This window comes from Rhea pennata, chromosome 3 (genome assembly GCF_028389875.1).
Source record: "Rhea pennata isolate bPtePen1 chromosome 3, bPtePen1.pri, whole genome shotgun sequence".
Lineage (NCBI taxonomy): Eukaryota > Metazoa > Chordata > Aves > Rheiformes > Rheidae > Rhea > Rhea pennata.
This window is the reverse complement of record NC_084665.1, coordinates 102,566,762-102,582,167: the sequence shown is the minus strand read 5'-3', so window position 1 is coordinate 102,582,167 and position 15,406 is coordinate 102,566,762. Positions and strand designations below refer to the sequence as shown.

The window sequence follows — 15,406 nt, the reverse complement described above, 5'->3', positions numbered from 1 at the left end:
GTCCCAGAAAGCAACCTCCTGGGGGGTGCAGGGTTGCCTAGAGGGAGGGAGGTGCATGGCCTTGTCTGTGGGTGCTGCAGACCATCACCGGTGAGAGTCAGAGACGCTTCCCACTTAGCTCTGGCAGGAGCTTCCTTGGATAGGGAAACCCAGAAGAAGCTACCGAGTCTGTTGATTTTCAAAGCGGTATGACCAATGCATTCCTATCTTTTACTTCCAAACTTTGTTTCTAATCCTGCAATGCCCTGTGTTTGCCTTCACCCTTGACAGAATAAATTACACTTTCCAACCATCTTTCATCTTTGTCTAGCAAGCATAATATCTACCATAGCAGACACATGTACAGTTTACTTCATTCCCACAGAAACAACAAACTCTTACGCTGAGTGATTTGGCTTGCTTTCAGAGGTCTATCACCCAAAATGAATTAGAGCTCCCTAGGGTTGGTGCATGGTTATACATCCTGCAAGGACCACTTCAGGAACTGAAAATGCCAATACCTGTATCGGCACTATCTATAGTGGCAAAATGGGCTTGAAACACACAATACCTCCCACCATTACACCATGCCTCGTATTTCTCCCAGCCCATTCCATCTCCAAATTTCCAGAAGCTCATGATTTAAGCATTTACCAAAATCTAAAGGTCCAATTCAAACTGCTTCAGACAGAGGAAGAGACTAAACCCAGGTCTTCCTTATTCTGTCTAATGCTCAAACCCCATGAACATAAAGAATAAAGAACTTTTACTCCTGGAGCTTGTTCCAAAAACACATTTTAAAAATTCTTACTGGATCAAGATCCACAGCTGAGACAGAGGAATTTCTACTTTGTAAATCTTTCTAGGAATCAGGCTTATGTTAGGCACCTTCCGTGTTATACAGTTCTGGGCATGCCTAGCATTGGACATGTAGGTGTGCAGGAATTTTTACTGACAGAAACTTGGGCAAGATGACTTTTGTTACCTCTGGGGTTGGGTAGAAGCGATCAGGAGTCTCTATGGAATTTAAATGTTGAATATAGGCATCCAAAGTAGAACTTGAACATTTAAGTCCTTAAAACTTTGGGGAATCATATAAGATGACTCATTTGCTGTAACTTAGGGCAGGCTGTTCTAAATAAACCAGAACATATAGTTACACAGAATGCAGATGTTGTGCAGTAGATGCTATGCTTTAAAACAGAGAAGTAAAATTCAATATTTTACCATTTGCTGAAGCTGCATTTCCAAAAATTCTGATTTCAGTGTTCTCTCCATCCCGAGTTAATCGTTCCAATTATTTCTGTGCTTCCATGTGTCCCATGGAAACTTAGTAGTCAAATTTTTAATACTATGATTTGGCAAATACTATACCATTTATCTTCAACTGCAGCACAGCTAGGCTTCCCCGCTGTCTGCCCACATGTGTGACCAGTTTTTAGAAGCTAGTGCAACCCTTCACCCTAATCACTTCACTGGTTTTAATTCTTGATAGATGTTGATGGTTCACTCATTACCACCAATAGTTACCTCACCCCATCTGCACCGAGGTATATAGAAGAGTTTGTAAAGAAATTAATACTAAATAAGCAATGGGAAAATTCCTTTTCAGTAGAGTTCAATCAATTGTTATATAGTAAGGTATGTTCAACCCCGTAAAAATAAAAATGCACAATGAACACACAGTATTTACCACAAGTCATAGAACTAGCAGCTGTGGGCTTACACCAAACCAGCCATTGTATAGGCACATAGCACATGTCTTTCAGCTTAAATAATGAGATGATTCCTGTTTCCACTCAAAAAAAAAAAAAAAAAAAAAAATTAATGGTGAACTCAACAGATCTTAAAGTCTGCAATTGAACTGGAATTTGTTGCATTCAGACCTAAATGATTCCAAAGGGAAAGGGACTACCCCCCTACATTAAATGCTACAATGTTATATTTTAAATAATGGTTATTTTATTTCAAGTTATAGAAGGTTTTGCAATGCTCTTACCTCCACCTAGTATTTCCTGCCATGTTAAAGAAGCAACTACAGTTCACAGAGTATTCTTTGACATTCTATTCCTCCCAGTTTTAATAATATATTCAAAAAATAAAAAACTACTGTAATAATACTGTGAGAATGCTAAATTAATATATTAAGACACATTTTATAGAAGCCACATCTGTCAGTGCACAAATTATAGTATTTGGAAGTACTATAGGAGTGCAATAGTTATGCACCCGGCCTGTGAATTCTGCACGTCCTGCGCAATAAGTTCATTCATTTAACAAGTTTCACTGTCACTTCAGAATGACACAGTCTAAAAATACATCATCTCCCTCAAAAACAGAAAAATCTCATCTATGGAATCTCTGATGTATAGCACCTATTTCCAGAGATAGTATCTAGTACATCATATAGGGCTCTTTCACTTAACGAAATTCATCCACTGTTTAACTAAAATGGTTTATCTTGCTTCTGAGACTTACGCATGATTGTATTCTCTGCTCATATATGGTCTGTGTGATTCATCACAATTCACAACTACTGTTACAAATTAGCTACAATATCTAGCAACTACATCATGATCCATAACCATTGTTTTATATTTTAGATCTTTAAAATCAAATGTTATAATGAATGTTTTATAATGAACTTGTTAAAGACGAACTCTAAAAACTTACACTTTTAGGCATCTAGGCACATGGTTGTTGGTCCTCAGATGGTATTGACAGTATTACCAGATGAAAACAATACATACACAAATGCAGAAAGAAATAATTCCCTTCACACAATACCAGACATTATAAAATACACTTCTGTTACAGTGAAAATCCATTCAAAACACAAATCAATGAAAATACAGAAGCAAACAGGATTAAAATACAGCTACCTCAGGAAAAAAGTGTCAAAATGTCTATGCCACAAAGGACTACTTCATAACAATTATTTTCTATGGTATCAAAATATTATCTACGTCTCGTCTTATTCATTTTTAAAAGAAATTATATCAAAATATTATCTACTTCTTGTCTTTTTCATTTTCAAAAGAAAAAAGATTGTCTTCTGGTTACTCAAATAAGAAAGTAGGTTAAGGATTTAAAGTGATTATATATTTTCTTCAGGAGTCAAACAACAATGTTTGAGTTCTGTAACAGAGTTTGGAGTACGAAATCACCATATAAGATGATTTTCAAACCTTTTTCATTTCTGAGCAAGATATCATTGCATATGTCACTGACAAGGGCAGCTCACCTTTTCAAAGGCATTCTCTAAATATATGTACCATATAGATTACATATGTATACTTCCGCATGAGTAGAAGTTATATATTACCACTCCTATTTAAAAAACAGCTAGAATGAACCAGGCAATAAATCCCAAACTGCATGTGGTTAAAGTCCTTAGGAACAGAAAGAATCAGATTTTCTGCAAAGTATCAAAATTTTTGCAAGAAAAATCTTTGCTATTGGACAGCTCCCAGAATAGTTCTGTTGAATGCCTTTTTCTTGCTTCTGTCAGGTATCATAAAAGCATAAACTACACATTGACTATAGTGATTACTTAACATAAAGTACATGAGCATAAAAAAAAAAAAGAAAAAAAAATCTCCTTTGTTAGAAACACCTCTGTTGAGGAGTGACAACTTATTTAAATCCAGGTAAGAAAAGAAAATAAGAGAGAAAATAAATAGAACAGCTTTATACTTTAGGAAATAAAAACTATGTTTTTTTTCCTGATACGGGTTGCCCTCCTAGAAGACAAACATGTGCTTCTGAAAATTAGGTGCAGCTGTCCGTTCTCTCGAGCTCCTTAATGAAATGCTCTGCGTCGCAGCTTCCCACTCCTTTTGGCAAAAGTCGTCCGGGCTGATTTCAGCTGAGTCATGAGCACACCATGACCATGTGGGCCTCTCGGCGCAGCAAATGGACTTAATCACAGGGACATACAATTACATTCCTTTCTTCTCATTGCAAATGCATCAGGGAATAACAAATATAAAACCCTATTGTCTAGTCTTAAAAAAAAAAAAAAAAAAAAAACTATTATTCCTACTCAACAGATTTTCCTTCCCCTCCCTGACTCCATTCTTCTTCATGATAGTAAAAGGGCAAAAAGTCCTTTATCTATTTATCTTCTATTATATTTCAGGACTATATTTTTCACAGTTTAATAGATTTCCAGCATTTGGAAACACTTGATCATCACTGATTTCTTATGATTTGTGCAACCTCCTTCTACACAGGACATGAAGGATTCTTGATTTTATTTTTTAGGGATAGTAAGCGTCTCCTGCAGGTCCTTAACTGACATAATTTATGTCCCAATTCTTCTTTTTCTGTCAACTTACAGCAAGAGCTATATGAAAAAGCTATTTTTTTAATTTGGTTGGTCTGTTTAGGCTTCCAGTGGATCCTCGTTTCCTCTGCGAGCGACAGGATTTCTGCAGTACAAAGAGGACCCCTTCTCAGCAGGTGAAAGTGATGGTGTGCTGTCAGTAATACAATTAGGTTTTATGTTTCTGAAAATTTCCCTATACCTTTTATTTTGCAATTCCTCCTTAAGTTTCCTTTCTGTAAATTGCAATGAAATAGGTAACTCCTTTCCTTACATACCAGTAGCTCCAATTTTCTTGGCACTACTTTTCCTCTTTGCTCTATCTCCTGAGTTGATGGCAGATCTCACAGATAGATTCCTTTCAACTTCTCACCTTTGCCTGCCCAGTTCTGCTTCTGTCCTAATGGAAACTTTAAACAAAATGTGATAATTATGTAGATATTGGTCCACTTGGCAAGGAACCGGGTGCCTTTCCTTCCCAAAATGCTGACATTCACTTCAGTTTAGCTTATGTTCTGTCAAGAGTAACTTGCTTTATCTTTCAGTCATGTGTTATCAGGGTCAAAATTTTAAGAACTGAAGATGCCCACATTCATCTTTGATAGGCAATCCTCTGATTAAATGGAAGTTCAGCTTTACACAACTTTCCCCTGGGTTTTTAATTTGGACATAAATCCTAACATGGGAGAAGCGCTCCTCACAGGGTGCTTTTTATTCTGAAATACCTCCTGCAGCTGAGGAAGAAATGCATGCACGACTCTAATGGTCCCCTCTGTCTAACTTGAAGTCATATTTTGTATTTTGAAGAATTCATCCACTTGTTACTGCACAGGTATGCCTCCTCTTCCCCACATGACACTGTAGCTACACCAATTTCTTCTGCTGAATAAGCTACACTTACTTCTTCTGCTGCCTTTTTATTTTTTTTAACTGGGAATACGATTCTATCTTCTTTACTTGCAATGAGCAAGAGGGATTAGGGGCAAACCAGGGTCAGATCCCAAGTGCAATTAAGTATGAACATGCTGAACTGGTAGAAGAGAGCTGCAATTAAAGAAACATTTATGTTTCTTTCTAAAGAAACATAAGCAAGAAACAGAAGCATAAGTTTCTAAAGAAACAGCCTTGCTTAGGTTTCTTCCAAATGGAGTCTATCCAGGCCAGAGCTCCAAAGGAGCCATTCAGAGGATCCCAGGACAGTTGTGTTTAAAAGACTCAGAAAAAGAAATGATTAGGCTTGGGACACCCAAGACAGAAGTAAATTTACTAATTGTATTATAATTTGAACCTTTTAAGTGTTTGAGAAAAACAATTCAAGTACCACCTCTACACTTGCCCTCCAATGCATGTGTTTTACACTATTAGCCTACAGTACTCATGGTGGGGTTCGGTGGTCCCTCCCCAACAGGACAGCAAAAATTTACCTAGGCTTGCACTTCAGTGAGGCAAGGGTTAAGCTGCAAGATTTTAAACTGAGCTCAATAATTTGATATTTTAATAAATTCTACTGTTGCTAAAACTATGAAAAGTTATCCTGACCTCTCCACATCAGATACTGCCAGCTGTTTTGGAATTAGGGAACTAAAGCTGTGAAAATTGCATTATCAACTGAGATCAACAGAAGCACAAGGTATTCTTGGTTAAACAAGGACCTACCAAGTTTCAGGATGGTGCTCACAGGTACTTCTGCTATCATAGCTACTGCAGCACTCCTCTTATGTATGCCTTCAAATCACATTTGTGCATGTGCTCAAAATATAGAAAGCAAAAATGCTGCAACAATTATGACTAAAGATAAAACTTTTGGAAATCATCACCTCTACTGCATGAAGAAAGTACAGACTGGTATAAAATATTTCGGAAAATACAAGAAGGCATGCTTTAAAAATTGTTGGCTTACTCTCAAACTAGAGCTCAGGGTTTTTTTCAAGTTTTTGTTGATGCAGGATATAAATGAATTCAGGCAGGTTGCAACATGTTTTATCACCATAGCTACACAGGTTTACACAAAAGAAAGGGGAGAAGAGTTACAAGATAGTTTGGATAATGCAATCAACACTGTACATCTGAAAAGTTGGAAAAAGTATGAAAAAGACAGAGCTTTAGGCATAGTAAATGATTTTTAAAATATACATAAATTTTCTAAGCTAAGCAAATATCAGTGCTAATGCACACTCTAACCACAAAACTTGGGACACTCTTCATTCCAGCTACTGAATCTCCTCCCCCTTTCAAAGACAGCTTGGATCAACATGTATTTCTAGCATGTTCCACAGATAAATCATTTCAAAAATTCAAGAAGTCAAGTATTGTTACACAAGGAAATACGCAATATGCTACAGGCCTTTCAGCTACGGATTTCCCATGTTTGGATATACTCAGAGCCATCCCAGAAAATCTTAACTTCCAAGTTAAAAGGTACAAAACCCCAAGGACCTCTTCTTTGTTCAGGGTCTTCTTTAGCCCTACACAGACACACACACACAGATAAGGAAGTAGTCCACTACAACTAGCAGGTTTTACTTACGCCAAAGAAGATGGGGACAAGAGATCGACACCGCACACCACTGATTAGCACTTCCTATTTACACGGTCCCCCAACACTTGGCCACCACCACTGCAGAGATCAGTGCACCTGGGGCAGCTGCGGGAACCGCCATACCCCTCTCCCACATGTCTCTCTCACATCACTCGGAGCAGCAAGAAAAGCAAATCGTCCTCTTCCAGGTTACTGAAGTGCTGTCTTTGCCCCAGCACAGTCCTGTTATCTTTCTTCACACCTCCTTTTACCATCTTCCCCATAGCCAGAATGAGTGACAGTCAGAGCTAGCCCTTCTTCCAAAGTCTAGGAGGGGCAGGAGAGTTTGAAGGGGCCAGAGGAGAGGGAAGGAAAACTGATAGCTTGAAAAAAGGTGGATGGCTTCAGAGGTGACAAGAGGGACCCATAATGTGGGGCAGCAGGGGAGAAGACGACGAGGAGGGCTGGTCTGCATGAAAAGTGTGAAGGAACAAGAGAGTTCTGGCCACACACAAAGCTCCACCAAACCCTCTCTGTCTTAAAAATGTATGAAGCCCTCTTAATGCTTCTGTCCCCTCTCAGCTGCCAGAAGACCCCTGTCCCACCAGTCCCACATCTACAGCCCAAGGGCCCTTCCAGCCGCTTCCCAAGCCCTTCTGCCCTGGCACAGCAGCAATTTCGCCCAGCCCATCCTTGTCCTCCCCCATCATCTCCAGAGCCCGCTCATGTTGCCACATCAACATTTTTCTCTTCTCAGCATATTGCTGAGAAGCCTTCAACTTCTCCATCTTTGTTATTAGTACAGCGTCTCCTGCCTCAAACCAGAGCTTCTAACCAACCTACTGGAACTAATCATGGGAAAGAGAAGAATCTTGGAATATAAAAGTCTGAATTATAAAGTACTTAGTTCTTAAAGTACTAATGCACAAGGAAGAAATTTAGATTTCCTATGCACTAATGCAGTACTCTTTAAAAAAATTCTTTGAACTGACAGCAAATTCAAGGAAAATTTAAATCTCTTGCTGGCATGGATGATAGTTTTATTTTTCACCACATCAAGTTCAAGCAAACTTCCCTGCAATTTGTGCATGTTCCTAGTTATAGAGAATGTACCCCATTCCAATGGCTATCTGTTTTACAGCTATTAACATTTCTCTGCTTAAATCCTGTTTTATTACAGCATAAAACACACTGATACAAAGAGCAATCAATTGATTCAACATAGAAATTATTCAAGTCAGATAAAATTCCAAAAGGCTGACATGTATTTACTTTGTACCTTTATTTTCATTCATACTGTTATTCAGTACCATCAACACTGCTCATCTCCCTGGTTTAAATCTGCTGTTAGTCACCAACAGTGTGCCTGACATCTACCCTGGAAAGCCAAATCAATCAGCACTGCTTTAAAACAACGTCTGTGAAGATTAATGGAAGCTTAAAAAGAAAAATTTCTTTTGTGACTCCCATGGTACCACAGAAATTAGGGAGGGGAAAAAGCCTATTGAGGCATTTTGTCCATGCTTCTGCCAGTGTAAGAAGTCTTCTCCTACCATACACTGTTTTTTTCCAGGGTCAGCCCTCTTCTCAGTGAAGCTACACAGAAGCCTACCAGTACTCAGCCAGTTTTCCAGTCATGGACAAAAGCAGGAAATAAATGCCAAGCTTTGGGGGTTTTTTGTTTTGTTTTGTTTTTTTTTTTTTTTTTTGTTTTACTTAACAAAGCAATATTGTCCCAGTTTAACAATCTCAACAATTTTCTTCCTAACCCCAAATTCTACTCTGGACCGGTGGAGATGGCTGCCTACAAACAGGCCCTGGTCGGCAAAGCCCTCTGCAATGCAAAGAGCGACGCAGGGCCAGCGCTACCGCCCGTGGTGGAGAGCACCGTGTGGGCAGGGAGGTCGCAGCAGCAGAGGGCACGGAGAACGGCACAACCTGCACAGCACCGCGCGGGCAAGCCGAGGAGACGCTGGCAAGGACGAGGCACTGAAGCACCGGTCCCCGCTACAGAAAGCACGCCTGGAAGCCTCATTATTTTGTGCAGCGGGCGAAGATGAATTCTCCAGAATTACACTTGGCGATTCACGCCGTGGGGCAGATGGCAACCTCGCTGCCCAGCCTCTGTGGGCTCCCCCTTCCCACGGCGTTCGGACACTGTGCTCATGGACAGATTTCATTTGCAATTCACAACTTATGTCGGTGAAGCTTTAAATGTTTCAGGGCCCCAAGACCCCCCACCTCAGCCCTGCCTGGGCCCGGCCCCACTGCGGTGCCCACTGCTCCCAGGGCTCAGGCTGCCCCAGCTGTCCCAGGACCCTGCTTCACAGGGTGACAGGATAGGCCCTGGTGACTAGCCCCAGCCTGGCCCGGCCCCACCGGCAGCTTCCCCCACCACCACCAGCCCCGGTCATGGGACACCCCAACACAACATGCACAGGTATGGTGAAAAGCAATCAAAGACCCTCTAAGAATCAGAGACCCTCTAAGTAATGGAGGTAAAGAGGAAAAAAAACAGCCACAGAAGTCTAATTCCAGCTAGCTATTTCCATAGTTACTTAGTGAAGTTGTTTCTGAAGCATCCACTCAAGGACAACATTGGAAAAGAAATATTCTGGGTCAAAAATGTGTTTAATCCAGTAGGATAAACTTCACTTTTCAAAGGAAGTTTAAGAACTCAAATGTAAGAGAAATACATTTGAAGATGATGATCATAGCTAAGCAGAGGTAAATTAAACCTTAATAGTCGTTTTGCCATACATAGCACCTGAATCATAGCTGCATTACTGTGGACCACAAAAGAGCCACGTGATAGTTTACAAAACTGTACTTCTGAATTCAGCTCAAATTTACCAAGAAGACAATTTACTGGTTTTGATGGTACCAAACCAAGATGTTCTTTAACTGATCATCCATCTTCATGGACTGCTCTGAGACCTCCACTGTGAATGTAGTTTGAGAAGAATTAAAAAAAAATCACAAAAACCTAGTATAAAAGTTAGGTAATGAAATACAATAGATGGAAGACTAAGCAGTATTTACCTGCCTCTCTGAAATACACGATCATTAGCAAGAGCTTGACTTCTAGGCTGGCCTTCTGGTAGCCTCCACAGCCCAGGGAGTCTCTAAGGGACCCAGAGAGGTCATGTAGTCTCTCTCACAACCAGAGTACACAGTCACGTTTGCCTTAAGCATTTTTGGCAAATGTTAGTTACATTCTGTTCTTAAAAGGCTCCAGTGATGCAAATTCCTACCTAGGCAATCAATTCCAATGCTTAATTATTCATACAGTCAAATAGGACTTTTCCTAACACTTAATCTAGTCTCTCTTGCTGCAGTTTAGCATGCTGTTTCTTGCTGCATCTCCAGGGGACATGGAGAATATTTTATTTCCCTCCACTTTGCTGCAACCAGTTATATATTGCAAGATTGTTACCACATCTCTCATCATCCTTTGCCTCCCTAAAAATCCATTTCTTTCACTTTTTCTGATAATTATGTTTTCTAGCCCTCTGACCACCTAGCTCCTCCTGATCCTGCCTAATTGGCTAAAACTCTGCTGGAACTGTGGTACCCAAAACCGCATGCAGGACTGACACCAGATACCTGAGGTCATAACTAGCACCAGATGATATCGCACATCCTCTGTTACCCTCCTGTTATACATCCCCTAGTGACCGTTGTCTTAACTTTTTCTCTATACATATCTATGTATATATAGCATATGCATATAGATACAGTATACGCATATTGCACATAATACGCATATAGTAGCCATGCATGTATAAAAAAATTGTGTGGATTTTTTTACTGACTCCTGTTGAGTTTGTGGTCATAACTTTTTCACCTTCCTTTTGCAGAACTGCCACTTTGACAGAAGTTCACCTCAACTTGTACTTACAAAGTTGAATACTATCACACACACTACACTTGCATTTATCTTTAGCAAGTTATGTCCTATCAGAGTCTTCATGCTTGGAAACTATGTTTCATAAGGAATTTAGGTGATTTTTCAGTGTGCTTCAAACATATTTTAAAATCATTTTTTCATTCAATATTATATGTTTGAATATATACTTTGAGAGATACATACTAAGCACCACTGCATTCAAAAAGATCTGGAGAAAACTTCCAAGTAAATTTATTAAGTCTAATAAATCCTACCTAAAACACAATGTCTTCTCAGTGCCCTGAAAGGTGAAAGGCTTTGAGATCCAGTTGATCAGTTGATTGGTTTCCCATTTTCTGAAATCCTTCAATCAGAGAGCAAATCCCTTCAACACGATGAGTACTATGTACAAGTGAGCATTACATAACTAAATAGCAGTAATCAGAAGTGACCCACAGCGCATATCTGTCAGGTAGTTTGCAGAACTACAGAAACAAGCATAATTGCAGTTCCTATGAACATTTCCATTTGACTCATTACTGTAATGCCTGAGTTCCCATGCTATGGGCTAACTACCAAAGGAGTTATGGCACATTTACACCAAGTCATTAACTCATTTCACCCATGGTGCTAGAAGAAAGCAGATTTGTGTATGTTATAGAAGGAGGTAACGTAATACAAAGCATTTCATCTCGTGCCAAAAAATCAGCCAGGATTTCAAGGCAGTACAATCTGTGTGCACACGCAGAAATCGTACTGCAAAAAAAGAAAGAAAGAAAAACCCCACAGCAGTGACCCACGCCCCTTCCAGCTCGCTGCTGAAGAGCAGCTCATACCGACTGGACGCCGACCGTGACTGATGGCACTGGGGAAGATGGGCCCTTGCGGATCGCCCTCCCCGTCCCGCCGGGGGCTCCCGCGGGGCGCACCGGCCGGCCGCGCAGCGCCAGCGGCCCCGACGGCTGCACCTGCAGCTCCCGCCCCTCCGCTCGCCCCACCGCGCCGAGCGCAGCGCAGAGCAGAGCAGCGCAGCGCAGCGCGGGCTGAAGCCCCGCCGCCCTCCGGGCCGCCCGCACGGCCCGGCCCCGCCCGGCCCCGCGCCGCTCACCTGCCGACCCGCCAGCCCAGCCCTGCGACGGCCGCGGCGCCCTTCCCGCCCGGGGCTGCAGCTCGCTGCGGCGCCGCTCTGCCGCTCCGCGCTCGGCGGCGCCCCGGCCCCGCGCCGCCAGCGGGGCCCGCCCCGCGCCCGCCCCGCCCCGGCACCGGGCCCGGCACCGGCCCGGCCCGGCCCCGCCGCCGCCGCCCGCCCCCGCGTGTCCGCGACGGAGCTGCGCCCGCCGCCGGCTGCTGCGGCCGCTGCGGCACGGAGCAGCCGTGCAAGGGCGCCCGGCGCCGCCGCAGGGCCCTTTGCTGCCGCAGCGCCGGCCGGTAGCGGGAGTGGCCCGCGCCGAGGCTCCCTTCCTTTCAAGAGTGAGTGGTTGGGGGAGCTAGTGCGTGCTTTGGGGATTATATATTATTTGGCACCTCACCTCTCCCATTACCCAAGTGGTTCGAAACGTCTCTGAAGAGGAGCTGCCCTGCAAATGGGCAGGAATCACCACATTGCCCTTTCATCAGGGTCCAGACAAGCACCACCTACACCCACAGCAGCCCTTTTCCTGTTTCACTTGGTGCCACTTCTATACAAGTACTGGCACTAGTTACCCACGGGGCTTCTCTCTTCCCTGGCACTTTGGATAACACACACTAGAAGGCATTGCAAGGGAATAATAGATTGAGTCCTACAACTGCAAGGCAATGCCCAGATGGCCACCTTGAATAAATTCCTGCCCATCCTCTTGCACTTCTTCTCCTAGGTGAAAAGACAAGGCCGAATGACTTCTGCAAACCCTGGCTGCAGTGACTGCTGTTCCCAGAAGTCAAGTTCAGGCTGCTGGGACCACTTTTCCCTTGCACCAGTAAGAGCATGACTTCCAAGTATGGAGAAGTACTACTAAAGCCAGGAGCTGGTGTCCGTCACAGCCCTTACACAGACTTTGATGAACCCACACACTCAAGCGAGCCCATGACAACACGCTGCGGTGCAACACTCAATTCCTAATGGTGAATGACTAACAACTGGGTAAGCAAGCCTATCAGAGGCAAAGTGCTAGGGTTGAAGACTCTGGAACTATCCTCTAAATGTTTTTTGTTCACAAGTTGTACCTAGGTGATACAGATGAAATTATTCAGGATTTGGACCTCTGTGGATTCCCAAACTGTGCCAGGCTGCTGACACTGTGTCTTCTATTTTTGTCAGGGCTCATAAACCACTCAGGCTTCAATGGATGGTCTTATAATGCTCATGTTTTCCATAAATTGGATCTCAGCATCAGTGAGATACTGGTAGCTTCTCTGAAAGAAGAGACAGGACCTTTCACGGTTTTCAGGTCCCTGTCTAAACTGTGGGAGGGAGTGCACCCTTCTATGCATCTGGGGCAGGATGCCCTATCCTAACTACAGCAGTGCTCGCACACAGTCTGACCATGCCTTTTCCACACTGATTAGGTGTCTCACTGCCAAAACCTGGCAGGCCCCCCTCTTATCAACAGGCAATGATGTTCCAGGCACCACCAACATTATGGGTTCCTACCATGCCTTCCCACATTACCTCCATAACAATGCAGGAGAGGCTTTTTGGCCAGCAAACGACAGTGAGGACAGTGGCTCACTGTCCATGGCCAGCCCTCCATGTCTGTGGCAAGCAGCCAGGACACCCAGGACACCACACATTTCTAGCGTTCCCTGACTGACGAGGCCTATAACCATGGTGAGTGTCTTAGAATGAACTGACTGGGACAGGGGGACTGTGCTTAACAAAATTCAACACCTTTCCCAGTTCAGTGCTAAGACGAATGAAAGGAATCATATTAACATCTGTCTGTGCCATCCTACACCTGTACTGTCACGGGCAAAAGAGCGTGAGACAGTTTTCTTACTCTTCTGCTTTCCTTTCCACTTGGCCATTTAATTCCTTCACTCCCACTGCTGCTTAATACACCATCTGTTCTGGGCAAAGCTAGCCTACGTCATGCATATATAACTTGTGTGCACGTGTGCTTTTTCCTCTTTCCTGGGTACGTCCTAGTAGCTTTGCCGGGTACCTCTCCCTCCATCTCCCTTCCTGAGTGGTGACTGCTGCTAGCATTTCCTAGTCTCACAGCCACAAAGCCCAAGCCCCCTTCCTTCTCTCCTTTCTCAGCTCACGATGCTGCATCTTACAGAGCTCACAGGCAGAGCGACAACCCCGTTGCCTTTCCCACACCCTTCTCTGAGTGCTCAGGCTGCTGCTACCAGAGCTCGCAGTAAGCAAATCCCTTCCCATCAGCAGAGGAGAGCTCTGTGCTCCGAGCCCTTGCCCAGCTTCCCTGCCCTTCTGCTGAAGGCAGCTTGAGAAGGGCTAGGAAGGTGGGAGGCCAGCTCACACCCCGCCTTGGTCTTCAGCAAGGAAATCCCCATGCATGCGGTGGGCAACATAGGGTCTGCTCAGCCCTCGAGAGACAGCACCCATCCTCCTGCCTTAACCTTTCATTCACGTTTCTCTCTACCTCAGAGAGATCTCAGTCCATGTCCAAGTCTCCCTGGCAGCCTGCCTCCCCACCTCATGCTCACTCGCTGAAGCCATTAATGGACAGGTAAATGCAAAGCTGTCTGCACGTCTCCCTCTACCAGTAAACTGGAAGCTACAATTCCCGTCCAACCGCAGTTCCCAGTGGACAGTCTTTCTTTGATTTCCCTTCCCTCACCATGGGTGAGAGAACACTGGGTCCATGCGAAGCTGTCTGCCCATTTTCCATCTCCCAAAAAGGACCACAGACTGTCACTCAGAAGTACTGTGCCCTACCCACTTCATGACAGGCAAACAGCATTTCCATGTCTCACAGATGCATGTCTGTGAGGGTCCCAGAGGGCCTTGTCCTCCTGTGAAAGAACATACGTGGAAAATGGCTTTAGTTAGGTAATATGACCCTCATTAGGATGATAAAAGCAGGTTATCATAAAATCATAGAATCAGTAAGGTTGGAAGGGACCTCTGGAGATCATCTAGTCCAACCTCCCCGCTCAGCAGGGTCACCTAGAGCATGGTAAACAGGGATGCATCCAGGCAGGCCTTGAAGATCTCCAGAGAAGGAGACTCCACGACCTCTCTGGGCAACCTGTGCCAGTGCTGCGTCACTCGCACAGGGAAGAAATTCCCCCTCACGGTCAGGCAGAACTTCCTGTGCTTCAATTTCCGCCCATTGCCTCTTGTCCTGTCACATGGGAAAACTGAAAAGAGTTTGTCCCCGTCCCCTTGACACCCTCCCTTCAGGTACTTGTACACATTGATAAGATCCCCCCTCAGTCTTCTCCTCCCCAGGCTGAAGAGGCCCAGCTCTCACAGCTGTTCCTCATAGGGCAGGTGCTCCAGCCCTCTGATCATCTTTGTAGCCCTACGCTGGACTCTCTCCAGTAGCTCCATGTCTCCCTTGAGATTAAGGAAGAGAACACTATGCAGATTGCAATTCCTATTCCATTAGAACAGGAACAGAAGCAGCAGCTTTCACTGGACTAGATCCCTCTATCATAGAGGGTCAGAGGTGCCCACTGGGTCTTGGAGGATGCACCTGGCTCCTTACATGGGTCTCCTCACATAGGAGTGCACAGACAGGGA

At 43.9% G+C, this 15,406-nt stretch overlaps 1 protein-coding gene across 1 annotated transcript in view; it reads right to left on the bottom strand.

Annotated features, from left to right (window-relative positions):
- COL21A1 (collagen type XXI alpha 1 chain) overlaps positions 1-11,904 on the bottom strand; it is a 104,010-nt gene extending 92,106 nt beyond the window's left edge. Inside the window, exon 1 of the mRNA XM_062572912.1 lies at positions 11,822-11,904. The gene's annotated coding sequence lies outside the window, so the exon portion shown is untranslated. The remainder of the gene's footprint in view (positions 1-11,821) is intronic.
- Between the last annotated feature and the right edge of the window lie 3,502 nt (positions 11,905-15,406).